The sequence below is a fragment of the Mandrillus leucophaeus genome, unplaced genomic scaffold (assembly GCF_000951045.1).
Source record: "Mandrillus leucophaeus isolate KB7577 unplaced genomic scaffold, Mleu.le_1.0 Scaffold1233, whole genome shotgun sequence".
Lineage (NCBI taxonomy): Eukaryota > Metazoa > Chordata > Mammalia > Primates > Cercopithecidae > Mandrillus > Mandrillus leucophaeus.
In genome coordinates, this window is record NW_012100688.1 from 73,278 (window position 1) to 88,713 (window position 15,436).

The window sequence follows — 15,436 nt, forward strand, 5'->3', positions numbered from 1 at the left end:
ATCCAAAATCAGATTGCATCAGACAAGACACTGAGAAATAAGAAGAATCTATCACTTGCTAGTTCCTTGTGTGTTATGGGTCCATGAACTTTTTGGCTATATTTCAATAAAGAAAACAGAAAGAACTCTAAGGTATCCCCATATGTTCTATAAAATGGGTGCATTGAAATATATGACATCGGCTTTTCCAGGGGCAGTGCTGCATGGTGAGGATCTCTCATCTACGCCCATAGCTAAGAGCCTGCTGCAGTCCATGCAGGTCTTTGGACAGAGGAAGATGACCACAGTCATGGCGAGCTTCAAACATGGCAGTGGCCTCATGGAAGTGAACAGGCGGCCCCTGGAGATGATGGAGCCATGCACACTGCATTACAAGCTGCTGGAACCAGTTCTGCTTCTGGGCAAGGAGTGATTTGCTGGCATGGACATCCATGTCCTAGTGAAGGGTTCTGGTCAGGTAGCCCAGATTCATGCTGTCAGTCCATCTCCAAAGCCCCGGTGGCCTGTTACCAGAAATATGTGGAAGTGGCTTCCAAGAATGTCAAAGACATCCTCATCCAGTATGGCTGGACCCTGGTGGTGGCTGACCCCCGTCGCTGCCAATCCAGAACGTTTAGAAGCCCTGGTGCCCGTACTTGTTACCAGGAATCCTATCTTAAAGCCCGTCACGAGTTATCAGTAAAAGTCCATCATTGTGTAATAAATACCTATGTAACAAATAATGTTTGAGTTTAAAAAACTAAAACTAAAATAAAATATATGACTCAGTGGGCCAGGGACACAGAGTGCTGGGGATTTGGCATTTAGGAGAACTGTGAGGGCAGCAGCATCCATGGAGGCTGAATGAGGTGGGGACTGTGAATGACCTGCTGAAAAATGAAAAGAAATTTCCATCTGAGAAGGCAGCAGGCTTAGTGTCCTAGAGTCTGCAGTTTGAAAACACGTCATGCCTGGCATGAAGCAAGTACAATGATATTCTCCAAGGCATCAGCCTGCCACAGGGGGCTGCTATTCAAAAGGGGGTAAAAGACAAACCAACCAACCCAACAGGTCTCTATACCTGGCTGAGGGCACTGCCACCTCCCGGAATGTGAAAAGGCCCTAAGTTACGTGCAAGAGCTGCTGTGAGCAGATAAGCCAGAATCCACCTTTTCCTCCCCTGTTCTAACTCTCCACCATCCCCATCTCTGCCAGACTTAGCTCCTCATCCTCAAGTCCCCCTGAATTCCTGGTTATTAAGGCCTTTTCCCACCCCCATGCTTAGGCCTTTTAAGTCTCCTTTTAAATCATCTCCCTCCAGGCAATTCCCCCTCAACATCCTCTCACCAGCTTAGGGAAGTCCTCCTGATGAGATTTAGGAGGACAGACAGGTCACATGACTATCTCTATGTGGATTATTTCTACATATGAAAAACATCCATATGTTTGGATTGATTCTTAACAGCATTCATCTTGGAGTTCCAATTTTTCAAAATAATGTATCAAATTTTGCAATGCTCTAGCATATGGTAAAACATAAAATAGTCAAATGAATGATATTTATGCAGGGAAGAAAGATGAAGTCAGGAGGCCTACTACGTGGATCCACTTGTGTCCCCGTGTGAAGTGATGAATAAGCTAAGGAAGCCCCTGACCAAGCAAAGGGGCTGGAGATGATTATGGATCTGGATTGGTGTCTCTTTTGATCAGTGTTATTTCAGTTTGGTGGCAAAATCAGCCTAGAGGCCAGGTGTCCAAATTTATAATTTCATGGTTTCCACGAAGCACATGAACTCAAGAAGTCAGAAAGAAAGGTTTCAATTCTGACTCTGCCTCTTACTATAAGTATGTGAATTTGCAGAAGTTACTTAACCTCTGAAACTTTCCTTATCTGTGAAATGGGGAAATATTTGCTGGGAGGATTAAATGAGCTAACCCAGCAAAGGGCCAGACAGAGTTTAATGAAGGGTAGCCTTCTCTTTACCTCCTTAGTGCTTGCTTGAGAGCTGGAAAAAAACCATAAGGATTGCACAACTTCCAAATTCCCAGATCACATCAAGGTGGCCAAATCCTTAACAGGAATTTAAGCTCCTAGGCTTAAATTTTGCTTGGCTTAATCACACTTATGCGCTATGCTGGGATAATTCTCCAAACCTCTCTGGAACTGAGTTCATTCCTCTGTGGGATGAAGAAATAACAGTCTATGCCCTTAAGACACAAGGTTAGATAACAGCCAATTAATGCTTACAAAGTACATTGGTATCCAAGGATGAAAGTGCAGAGTCAAAACATATTTTCAGCTGGGCGTGGTGGCTCACACCTGTAATCCCCACATATTGAGAGGCCAAGACAGGCAGATGGCTTGAACCCAGGAGTTTGAGACCAGCCTGGGCAGCATAGCGAGACCTTGTCTCTGTTATATTTTAAATTTTTTTTTTTTAATCTTTTTTTTTTAATTTAGGCCCGGGGAGGTGGCTCACACCTGTAATCCCAGCACTTTGGGAGGCCAAGGCAGACAGATCACTTGAGGCCAGAAGTTTGAGACCAGCCTGGCCAACATGGCAAAACCTCACCTCTACTAAAATATAAAAATTAGCCAGACATGGTGGCATGCGCGTGTAATATTCCATAAATCGACACAGATGATTAGGGCATCTTCTGCTCTTTTCACTAAGAGTTAATGGTTCCGTTCTTCCGTCCCACTTTCTTTCCATATCCTTCTTCAGGTGTTTTGATATCTAATCCAGAAGAAACATGGATTTCCATTTTATTAACACTCATAAATTTAACTATTGTATATGTTATTCCAAAAATGCAAAAGAAAGAGATTATTTGTAATGGAAGGAATATTGGATTTTGAGGGAGCTGATGATGTTCACTCTCATCCTTGATTTGCCATTTACTGACAATGTGATCTTAGGTAACCTAAGTTCCTGTTAGCACTAAAATTTTAGGAAATGCAAATGAGTCTATAAAAGGGAAATTGCTCAGCTAAAAAATCACTTCCTTCCCTTTCTAATTGAGAATTGAACACCCTCACAGTAATATTTTAATATAGACCCAAAACTGAAAGTAGATCTTCATTTTAATTCTCATTTTTTATCTTAGTCTGGTACTTGGCACATAGTAAGACATCAGTAAATATTCAATGAATAGAGTGGTTTCTCATGAACATGAGACCAAGAAAAAGAATGTTTCATCATCTAAGAACTCAATTCAAAGAGAATTAACTAAGCATCTGCTATTTGGCAGCTGTATTTGCCAGGAATTCTAATTTTTTATCTTTCATAAAAACTGAGATGAGGCTGGGTGCAGTGGCTCACACCTGTAATCCCAGCACTTTGGGAGGCCGAGGTGGGCAGATCATGAAGTCAGGAGTTCAAGACCAGCCTGGCCAATATGGTGAAACCCCATCTCTACTAAAAATACAAAAAATTAGCCGGGTGTGGTGGTGTGTGCCTGTAATCCCAGCTACTTGGGAGGCTGAGGCAGGAGAATTGCTTGAACCCAGGAGGCAGAGGTTGCAGTGAGCCGAGATCATGACACAGCATGCCAACCTGGGTGACAGAGTAAGATTCTGTCTCAAAAAAAAAGGTTAAAAAAATTGAGATGAATGGATATGACCTCTGTCTTCCATTAACTTATGACTTTGGGGAGTGATAACATGTATACAAAAATCAGTGTGATAGGAAAAGTGCTGGGAGTCTTGCGAGGAAAACCATACCTCATCCTCATTTTATCACTAACCAGTTGTATGAATGTGAGAAAGTTATTTATACACTAAGACACCAGCTTCATCATCTGTAAAATAAGGTAATACTACATGATCTGTCCTCTAAGGCCCCTTCTAGCTATGAGTCTGAAAATGATTCTATGCCTCTGAAACATTAGTTTAAATGCCTGTTCTTAAAAACTCTTAAATATTTAGTAGAGATAACCTCTTCAATACACTTATTTTTCCATCTACAACTAATAAGCAAAGTCACACAAAACAGTAATGCTTACTTATCTTGGAGGATACTTCCAAGACCCCAGTAGATGCCTGCACCTGCAGATAGTACTGAACTTTATGTATACTACGTTTTTTCTTATAGATACCTATGATAAAGTTTAATTTACAAATTAGGCACAGGGCTGGGCGTGGTGGCTCACGCCTGTAATCGCAGCATTTTGGGAGGCTGAGGCAGGTGGGTCACCCGAGATCAGGAGTTCAAGACCAGCCTGGCCAACATGGTGAAACCCCATCTCTACTAAGAATACAAAAATTAGCTGAGAGTGGTGGTATATGCCTGTAATCCCAGCCACTTGGGAAGCTGAGGCAGGAGAATCGCTTGAACCCCAGAGGCAGAGGTTGCAGTGAGCCAAGATCACCCAGCCTGGGCAATAGAGTGAGACTTTGTCTTAAAAAAAAAAAAAGGGGGAATCTGAAAAAAAAAAGAAAGAAAAAACAAAATTCAGTAACTAAAACAATATGGAAGATTAAAAAGAACTTAAATAATGTGGAGGAGTGTTGGAAATCAGTCAGAAGTTCCTCAGCCTAAAAAAAACTATGACCTATATTCTAGCAAGTAAAGACAGCAATAGCAGATCTTGGATTCAGATCCATGGCACCAGGACAGGACTGGCTGGCAGGGGTGAAATCTCGAGGAGAGATAGCCTGTGACCTGTCACTAGGACTCTCTGAGACCCCTTGAAAAGGATTCAAATTCCAGCCCATGTCATTGCTCCAGAAGTGGGAAATAGCTGATTAAAAAGCTTGCCAAAAAAGCCAGGCACCTGGAGATAAGACTCAGGAAGCATTGTCCCTTTTTTTTTTTTTTTTTTTTTTTTTTTTTTTTTTGAGACGGAGTCTCGCTCTGTCGCCCAGGCTGGAGTGCAGTGGCCGGATCTCAGCTTACTGCAAGCGCCGCCTCCTGGGTTTACGCCATTCTCCTGGCTCAGCCTCCCGAGTAGCTGCGACTACAGGCGCCCGCCACCTCGCTCGGCTACTTTTTTGTATTTTTTAGTGGAGACGGGGTTTCACCATGTTAGCCCATGTTAGGATGGTCTCGATCTCCTGATATCGTGATCCGCCCGTCTCGGCGTCCCAAAGTGCTGGGATTACAGGCTTGAGCCACCGCGCCCGGCCTTCAGGAAGCGTTTTCCAAACAAGGAACAAAAGAGTGAAGGAGGAGGTCATGGAAGAGAAATCCTGGAGTTTTATGCAGTTGGTGAGGGATCATTGTTTTCTTCCTCGCAATCCCTGTGGAATGGTCACAGGCTAAAACATCAGAAAAATGAAAGTGCAGAGCTCTATTAGAGGAAGAGGAAAATGATTGATAGGAGGAAAATCTCCATCATCGCATGGAATATTCCATTTTACACAGATTTCTTCTGAAGGTCAAGGACTGAACTAAAGGACACAGCCTGCGTGTAACTGCCCTGACTTTGGGGGTAAGAAGAGGAGAGGGAGCTGGGTTATCTCATCAGTGTGCATAGGAAATCCAACAGAACAGTAGAGATGGGGGCCTCTGCTTACTCTTTTTTTATTTTTTTTTCTTTTTCATTTTATTTTATTTTATTTTATTTTGAGATAGGGTCTCACTCTGTCACCCAGGCTGGAGTGCAGTGGCACAATCATGGCTCACTGCAGCCTTGTCCTCCAGAGCTTAAGTGACCCTCCTACCTCAGTCACCCAAGTAGCTGGAACTACAGGCATACCACCACACCAGGCTAATTTTTAAAAATTTTTTGTAGAGATAAGGTCTCATGTTGCCCAGGCTGGTCTCAAACTCCTGGATTCAAATGATCCTCCCACCTTAGCCTCCCAGAGTGTCAGCATTACAGGCCTGAGCCACCACACCCAGCCCCACTGCTTACTCTTTCAGATATAATTTCCTGTACGCCTCCAGCATTCTGGCCCAGACACAGATGCAGAAACATCTAGGCTGGCTGCACCATTTTCCACACTTTAAGCTTTTTTGGGTACAGTTTTAAACTAAGATCAAAGTATACATCTTTGAAAACCCAATACTAATATTCTGCTCAAACCACACTGTGAAAACACCCCACAATGTGAAATCAGGGAAAAAGCAAAAAATAAGACTACAGCGTAAAAATGGGGACACTATTAGATATTTCATCCCCAGCAAGACTACCACCGCCAAAAGTGGTTGCCTTCAGAATTTTCCTCTGGGTCCATTATTTTTCCAGCATGTTCCACAATTATAAAGATATCTATTACTATTTATTAATGTACATGCTTACGTGTATAAATTGTACTTGCCCAGCTGACTCCTGGGCAAATTCCATATCCTTTCATTCTAGAATCCCAGACTTAGTGCCACAAATCCCATCATTTGAAACTCCTGGCCTAGAATCCAAACTCTGCATAATTTTGCATGCATCCTTAGACTTAGCATGGAGAAGTTGTAAAAACAATGCAATAGCAGAGAGGTCCAAAAAGCAAAAATAAGCAATTCTCCTACTGCTTAAACAATGTGTGCTGTGCAAGGTATTTTTAATTTTTTTCTGTTTGGACTTGGCCAGGACAGAGTCAAAACACTATGATAGGCATTTATTTATTTATTTATTTATTTATTTATTTATTTATTTATTTTTGAGACAGAGTCTCATTCTGCTATCCAGGTTGGAGTACAGTAGTGCCATCTTGGCTCATGCCACCTCCACCTCCCGGGTTCAAGTGATTCTCCTGCCTCAGCTTCCCAAGTAACTGGGATTGTGGGCACCCACCACCATGCCTGGCTAACTTTTTATATTTCTAGTAGAGAGGGGATTTCACCATGTTGGCCAGGCTGGTCTTGAACTCCTGATCTCAAGTGATCTGCCCACCTCAGCCTCCCAGAGTGGTGGGATTATAGACATGAGTCACTGCGCCTGGCTATATGATAACCATTTTTGTCTTTGAGATTTGATCACACTAGGAAACAACAAAATATTGGCATTGTGTTAGTTGAGTTTGATTTTTAGGCTTAAAAAATTTTTTTTTGTTGGTAGTGGGCTTCATTCAATTCCCTATTACAGGATTTATTAGCTTTTCTATTTTATTCATTTGTGGTTTTTTCCTTTATTTTCTTTGTTTGTTTTTTTGTTTTTTTTTTCTTTTTCCAAATGAAGTCTCGCTCTGTTGCACAGGCTGGAGTGCAATGGTGTGATCTCAGCTCACTGCAACCTCCACCTCCCAGGTTCAAGTGATTCTCCTGCCTCAGCTTCTAGAGAGAGTAGCTGGGACTACAGGCGCCCACCACCACGCCCAGCTAATTTTTTTGTATTTTTAGTAGACACAGGGTTTCACTATGTTGTCCAGGCTGGTCTCGAACTCCTATCCTCAGGCGATCCACCCGCCTCATCCTCCCAAAGTGCTGGGATTACAGGTGTGAGCCACCACACCTGGCGTGAGGCATTTGCTTTAAGTAAATGTTGCTTCCTTTTAGTTATAGGAAGGGGACATTTCCTTTCTTCTCTCACCAAGATAAAGATTCAAAAGTAAGAACCTGCAGGAATTCTTACGAATTCTAAATTTATTTAGAGGTTTGTCTGCAACTGCAGAGCTCTATATGGATGCACAACCTGATAGCAACCCACTTGAATTGCTCAAAAAAAGACCACAGTTGTGAACTGGATACATTCATGATACCAAGGGAAATATACTTGTAATGTCTATAGGAATAATGAAAAGTTAATTACAGGAGAAGCCCAATCTTCCACGATAGTAAGTATTGTGAAGAAAAATGTTCAATGCCAAATGAAGTCAAAATTACCTACAGTGATGCAGTAAAAAGTGTTTTTGTTGTTGTTGTTGTTGTTGTTGTTTTTGAGATAAAATCTTGTTCTGTTGCCTAGGCTTGAGTGCAGTGGCAAGATCTCGGCTCACTGCAACCTCTACCTCCTGGGTTCAAACAATTCTCCTGCCTCAGCCTCCCACGTAGCTGGGACTACAGGCATACGCCATCGCGCCTGGCCAATTTTTGTGTATTTTTAGTAGAGACAGGGTTTCACCATGTTGGTCAAGCTATTCTTGAACTCCTGAGCTCATGTAATCTGCCCGCCTCAGCCTCCTAAAATGCTGGGATTAGAGGCATAAGCCACCACTCCCAGCTAATTTTTGTATTTTTAATAGAGACAGAGTTTCGCCAGGTTGGTCAGGCTGGTCTTGAACTCCTGACCTCAAGTGATCTGCCTGCCTTGGGCAAAGTGTTGGGATTACAGGCATGAGCCACTACTCGGCTGAAAAGTTTTTTTAATACAGGAAAACATTATTTTATGATAGGAAATAAAAGGCAAGACACAAACTTTTAAATTGTAATCTACTCCAAATGCTAATTATTTCCATACTCATGGTTATATTCACTCCCCCTGAACAAACGAATGTGACTATTGCTCCACCTCTTTTATGCTTCTGCATCTCCCTGTTCGTATAAGAAAATGGCGTAGAAAAAGCAAAGGTATAACTACATGAAAATACCTGGCTGTTTATACAACATTTTGCTGAGATGTGAGAGAATGGCATGATGGAGGATGCATATACAGTTATATATACAGGTTGAATATCTCTCATTGGAAATGCTTGGGACCAGAAGTATTTCAGATATCAGAATATTTACATACACATAATGAGCTATCTTGGGGATGGTACTAAGTCTAACATGAGTCTAAACATGACATTCATTTATGTTTCATATACATCTTACACGTAGACTGAAGGCGATTTATATATATATACACACACACATATATATATATATTTTTTAGACGGAGTCTCGCTCTGTCACACAGGCTGGAGTGCAGTGGCACGATATCGGCTCACTGCAACCTCTGCCTCCCAGGTTCAAGCGATTCTTCTGCCTCTGCCTCTCGAGTACCTGGGACTACAGGCATGCGCCCCCACACCCGGCTAATTTTTGTATTTTTAGTAGAGATGGGGTTTCACCATGTTGGCCAGGCTGGTCTCAAACTCCCGACCTTGTGATCCGCCCACCTCGGCCTCCCAAAGTGCTGGGATTACAGGTGTGAGCTACCCGCACCCAGCCTTATACAATATTTTTAGTAATTTTGTGCATGAAACAAAGTTTTGACTGTGCAAACTTTTTTGTTTTTTCTTTTTGAGGCAGCATCTCATTCTGTTACACAAGGTTGGAGTGCAGTGCTGCAATCTCTGCTCACTGCAATCTCTGCCTCCCAGGCTCAAGAGATCCTAGCACATCAGCGATTGATGCCAGCTAATTTTTTGTATTTTTGGTAGAGACGGGGTTTCACCATGTTGCACAGGCTAATCTTGAACTCTTGAGCTCAGGTGATCTACCCACCTCAGTCTCCCAAAGTGCTGTGAACCACTTTGCCCAGACTGTACAAACTTTTGACTGCGACCTGTCACATGAGGTCAGGCGTGGAATTTTCCACTTGCAGCATTATGTTGGAATTGAAAAAGTTTTGGATTTTGTAGCATTTCAGATTCTCAGATTAGGGATGCTCAACCTGTGTATGTATATGTGTGTGTGTGTATATATATCTCAGTATAATAAATGTTGGTAAAATTATGGGTAAATTGGCCTTAACAAATAACTATGTAACAGTGATGTTTTTTTGAATAATTCAAGAATGAGATTCAAGAGAATGGGTTTTTAGTGGTTGTGTCAGCTTTGTTTTTGAAATGAATGCTTTCTAGAACTTTTGTTTATTATTATTTATTTATTTTTGCGATAGGGTCTCACTCTGTCTCCTAAACTGGAGTGCAGTGGCTCAATCACAGCTCACTACAATCTCAACTTCACCAGGCTCAGGTGATCCTCCCCACTCAGCCTCCTGAGTAGCTGGTACCACAAGTGTGTGCCACCATGCCCAGCTAAATTTTTTGTATTTTTTTGTAGAAGCAAGGTTTCACCATGTTGCCAAGGCTAGCCTAGAACTCCCGGGCTCAAGCAATCCACCTGCCTCAACCTACCAAAGTGCTGGGCTTATAGGCATGAGCCATTATGCCTGGCCTTTTATTTATTGTTTTGATTATACATATACTTAATGTTATTTCACAGTTTTCTTTCTATGAGATTTTAATCTTTCAGTTTTGCAGTTAGCTAGGATTACTATATATACAAATAGTATTTAACACTTATATAGTACTCTGTGTCAGGCCCTGTTGTAAATATTAATCCTCAAAACTGTGAAGTAGGCATTATTACCATTCCCATTTTCTAGATGAGAAGACTGAGGCACAGGGAGGCTAAATAATTTGTCTAAAGACATGACATTACTAATACAATTTTTTCAGTGGAAGGAAATAACACCAAGGTGTCAATGATGGTTTTTCAGGGTGTGGAGTTACAAAGGATTGTTAAGAGGACTGAAATGACAAGATCTTGAACTAAGCCCATGGCAGCTGAGATGAAACAGACAGGACAGACTCAAAAACAGTGTAAGAGAAAATATTGGCAAGCCTTATGGATTGATTGATTTGATGTTGGGATGAGGCAGAGCAGGGAAGCTGGGAAGACTTGCCTCTGGCACCTGTGACTGGGTGGATATTTCACTGGAGTAGTAAATACAAAAGGCGGAGCAGACTGGGGAGAAATGATGTGCTCGGTTTTGACATTTTGAGTTTTATCGTAAGTATCTGAACACATGAATTTTAAACTTAAGACAGACTGGGCTCAGTGGCTCACACCAGTAATCCCAGCACTTTGGGAAGCCGATGCAGGTGGATCACCTGAGGTCTGGAGTTCGAGACCCGCCTGGTCAACATGGTGAAACCCCGTCTTTACTAAAAATACAAAAATTAGCCGGGCTTGGTGGTGTGCATCTGTAATCCCAGCTACCAGGGAGGCTGACACAGGAGAACTGCTTGAGCCCAGGAGGCAAAGGTTGCAGTGAGCCGAGATCACGCTGTTGCACTCCAGCCTGGGCGACAAAGTGAGACTCCGTCTCAAAAAAAAAAAAAAAGACAGCGGTTAGGTCTCAGCTTAAGAGTCTTCACACAGAGCTGGTATTTAAACCCAAGAAAGAGGTTGCTGTCACCCAGGGAGACTGTGGAAGAAGGGAAAAAAAAGGCTGTTGGCCAAGGACAGAACTCTAGAGAACCCCAACATCTATGCAACATGTAGGGAATAAGAAGCCCCTTCAGATTTGACATTAAAATAGCAAACACAGATATGAAATGCCAAGGTATCTATTTGCTTTTCAAGCTAGGTTTCATTTATGAGAGGCACGGTAGCATGGAAGTAGGGCAGTCAAACAAGTCTGAGTTCAGATCTAGCCCCTGAAGCTTTCTCTGTCCTGTGGTTTCTCAAGTTACTAAGTGTCTATGAAATGTATGTCAATAAACTGTATGGGCACTCCAGCCTGGGCGACAGAGTGAGGCTCCATCTCAGGGAGAAAAGAAAAGAAAAAAAGAAAAAGTCATCACAATAATTCACTGTTGGACACTCAAGAACTGGTATTTCCCATGAATTTATATGGTATAGTACAAGTAATAGGGATAATAGCAGTTGGTTAAAATAGTTAACTGAGACAGATATAAATGTTGGTATATGAGCTACAAGACTGCATTAAAGGTTTTCTTTAATGTATGTCAATATACTGCTCATATGTTGTGAGCATGAAATCGGTTAATCCACAGAAGCACTTATATGGCTCAGTGCTTAGAAGTATTTATTACTAATGAGTACACAAATTATAAAATTATTGCCGGACGTGGTGGCTCACGCCTGTAATCCCAGCACTTTGGGAGGCGGAGGCGGGCGGATCACCCGAGGTCAGGAGTTCGAGACCAGCCTGACCAACATGAAGAAACCTCATCTCCACTAAAAATACAAAATTGGTTGGGCGTGGTGGCACATGCCTATAATCCCAGCTACTAGGAAGGCTGAGGCAGGAGAATTGCTTGAACCTGGGAGGCCGTGGTTGCAGTGAGCCATGATCGTGCCATTGCACTCCAGCCTGGGCAAACAAGAGTGAAACTCCTTCTTAAAAAAAAAAAAAAAAAATCATAGAATTATTTTTCATTCCATTGTCATGCTTTGCCAGTTGAGAAAATGGCCAGGAAGTCTGTTGGCTTGCAGGAGTAAATTAAAATAGAAATTAAACAATTGTATTAAAAATTCTGACTGGGGTAGCTTACGCCTGTAATTCCAGCACTTTGGGAGGCCGAGGCGGGCAGATCACTTGAGGTCAGGAGTTCGAGACCAGCCTGGCCAACATGGTGAAATCCCATCTCTACTAAAAATACAAAATTTAGCCAGGCATGGTGGCGTGTGCCTGTAATCCCAGCTACTTGGAAGGCTGAGGCAGGAGAATCATTTGAACCCAGGAGGCAAAGGTTGCAGTGAGCCAAGATCGTGCCACTGCACTTTAGCCTGGGCAACAGAGTGAGACTCCATTTCAGGGAGAAAAAAAAAAGAAAAAAAGAAAAAGTCATCACAATAATTCACTGTTGGACACTCAAGAACTGGTATTTCCCATGAATTTGTATGGTATAGTACAAGTAACAGGGATAATAGCAGTTGGTTAAAAGAATTAACTGAGACTGATACATGAGCTACAAGACTGCATTAAAGTTTTTCTTTTGTTCTACTCTAAAAATTCAGCAACCAGGCCCAGTGCCTGTTACAGAGTGAGTCCTCAAGATATGTGTTGACTGAAGCTAGCAAAGTGATTTATTGATTTATTTATTTATTGAGACGGAGTTTCACTCTCGTCACCCAGGCTAGAGTGCAGTGGTGCAACCTCAGTTCACTGCAACCTCTGCCACCTGGTTTCAAGCAATTCTACTGCCTTATTCTCCGGAGCACCTGGGTCTTCACCACCACACCTGGCTAATTTTTTGTATTTTTAATAGAGATGGAGTTTCACCATATTGGCCAGGCTGGTCTCGAACTCCTGACATCTGCCTCGGCCTCCCAAAGTGCTGTGATTACAGGCATGAGCCACCGCCCCCAGCCTAACAAAGTGATTTTATTTTTAAGAGGAGGGGCAGGCAGGGCGCAGTGGCTTACGCCTCTAATCCTGGCAGTTTGAGAGGCCAAGGTGGGCAGATCACAAGGTCAGGAGTTCAAGACCAGCCTGGCCAATATGGTGAAACCCTGTCCCTACTAAAAGGACAAAAAAAATTAGCCGGGCGTGGTGGCAGGCACCTGTAATCCCAGCTACTCAGGAGGCTGAGGTAGGAGAATCACTTGAAACTGGGAGGCGGAGGTTGCAGTGAGCTGAGATCACGCCACTGCACTCCGCTCTGGGCAACAGAGCAAGATTCTGTCTCAAAAAAAAAAAAAATACAACAACAACCAAAAAAACAAAAAAAATGGGAGGGGCGATGTTTTATTAAACATTTCGCTATTTGAAGAATTAATACATTCATGCAAAGAAAAGATGAAGCAAACATGCCCTACAGTGTTATCATTTGAGATCTCTTAAAAGCGGCTATGTGGCCGGGTGCAGTGGCTCATGCCTGTAATCACGGCACTTTGGGAGGCTGAGGCAGGTGGATCACTGGAGATCAGCAGTTCGAAACCAGCCTGGAAAACAGGGTGAAACCCCCCTCTCTACTAAAAATACAAAAATTACCAGGGCGTAGTGTCACATGCCTGTACAAATCCCAGCTACTGGGGAGGCTGAGGCAGGAGAATTGCCTAAACCCGGGAGACAGAGGTTGCAGTGAGCCAAGATCACATCATTGCACTCCAGCCCGGGAGAAGAATCGAGACTCCATCTCAAAAAAAAAAAAAAAAAAAGACAGCAGCTATGCAACACTCTACTCTGTCCCATGAATATCTGCCACATATTTGAAATTCCCAGTTGTCAGGCCTCTGAACCCAAGCTAAGCCATCATATCTCCAGTGACCTGCACGTATACATCCAGATGGCCCCATGCAACTGAAGATCCACAAAAGAAGTGAAAATAGCCTTAACTGATGACATTCCACCACTGTGATTTGTTTCTGCCCCACTCTAACTGATCAATGTACTTTGCAATCTCCCCTACCCGTAAGGAGGTTCTTTATAATCTCCCCCATGCTTAAGAAGATTCTTTGTAATTCTCCCTACCCTTGAGAATGTACTTTGTGAGATCCACCCCTGCCCCTGAAACATTGCTCTTAACTCCACCACCTATCCCAAAACCTATAAGATCTCATTATAATCCCATCACTCTTGCTGACTCTGTTTTCAGACTCAGCCCGCCTGCATCTAGGTGAAATAAACAGCCTTGTTACTCACACAAAGCCTGTTTGGTGGTCTCTTCACACGGACACATGAGACATTTGGTGCTGAAGAGCGAGGTCAGTGGGACTCCTTTGGGAGACCAGTCCCTTGTCCTCACCCTCACTCCATGAAGAGATCCACCTACGACCTCGGGTCCTCAGTCCAAGCCCCCCAGGGAACATCTCACCAATTTTAAATCTTTTTTTACTCTCTTCTCCAACCTCTCTCACTATTCCTCAACCTCTTTCTCCTTTCAATCTTGGCGCCACCCTTCAATCTCTCCCTTCTCTTAATTTCAATTCCTTTCATTTTCTGGTAGAGACAAAGGAGACACATTTTATCCGTGGACCCAAAACTCCGGTGCCAGTCACAGATTCGGGAAGGCAGCCTTCCCTTGGTGTTTAATCATTGCAGGGTCGCCTCTCTGATTACTCACCCACGTTCCGTTGGTGTCTGATCTCCATGGGGACGCCTGCCTAGGTCACTCACCCACATTACCTTGGTGGCAAGTCAATTGCAGGGATGCCTGCTTTGGCTGCTCACCCACGTTGCAGCCCAGGGCTGCTCCCCATCCCCCTCCTCCATGTCATTACCCTTCTCTTTAAACTTGCCTCATTCACTATGGGCAACCTTCCACCCTCCATTCCTCCTTCTTCTCCCTTAGCCTGTGTTCTCAAGAACTTAAAACCTCTTCAACTCTCACCTGACCTAAAATCTAAGCATCTTATTTTCTTCTGCAATACCACTTGGCCCCAATACAAACTCGACAGTAGTTCCAAGTGGCCAGAGAATGGCACTTTCGATTTGTCTATCCTACAAGATCTAGACAATTTTTGTCAAAAAATGGGCAAATGGTCTGAGGTGTCTGACGTCTAGGCATTCTTTTACACATTGGTCCCTCCCTAGTCTCTGCTCCCAATAAGACTTGTTCCAAATCTTTCTTCTTTCCCTCCCGCCTATCCCTTCAGTCCCAACCCCAGACGTCTCTGAGTCTTTTGAATCTTCCTTTTCTACAGACCCATCTGACCTCTCCCCTCCTCCCCAGGCTGCTCCTCGCCAGGCCGAGCAAGGTCCCAATTTTTCCTCAGCCTCTGCTCCTCCAATCTATAATCCTTCTATCACCTCCCCTCCTCACACCCGGTCTGACTTAGTTTCATTCTGCGACTAGCCCTCCCCCACCTGCCCAACAATTTCCTCTTAGAGAGGTGGCTGGAGCTGTAGGCATAGTCAGGGTGTATGTGCCTTTTTCTCTATCAGACCTTTCCCATGT

At 43.3% G+C, this 15,436-nt stretch overlaps 1 pseudogene; it reads left to right on the forward strand.

Annotated features, from left to right (window-relative positions):
* The first annotated feature begins 154 nt into the window (after positions 1-154).
* LOC105533257 lies at positions 155-729 on the forward strand (annotated as a pseudogene).
* Positions 730-15,436: the final 14,707 nt, after the last annotated feature.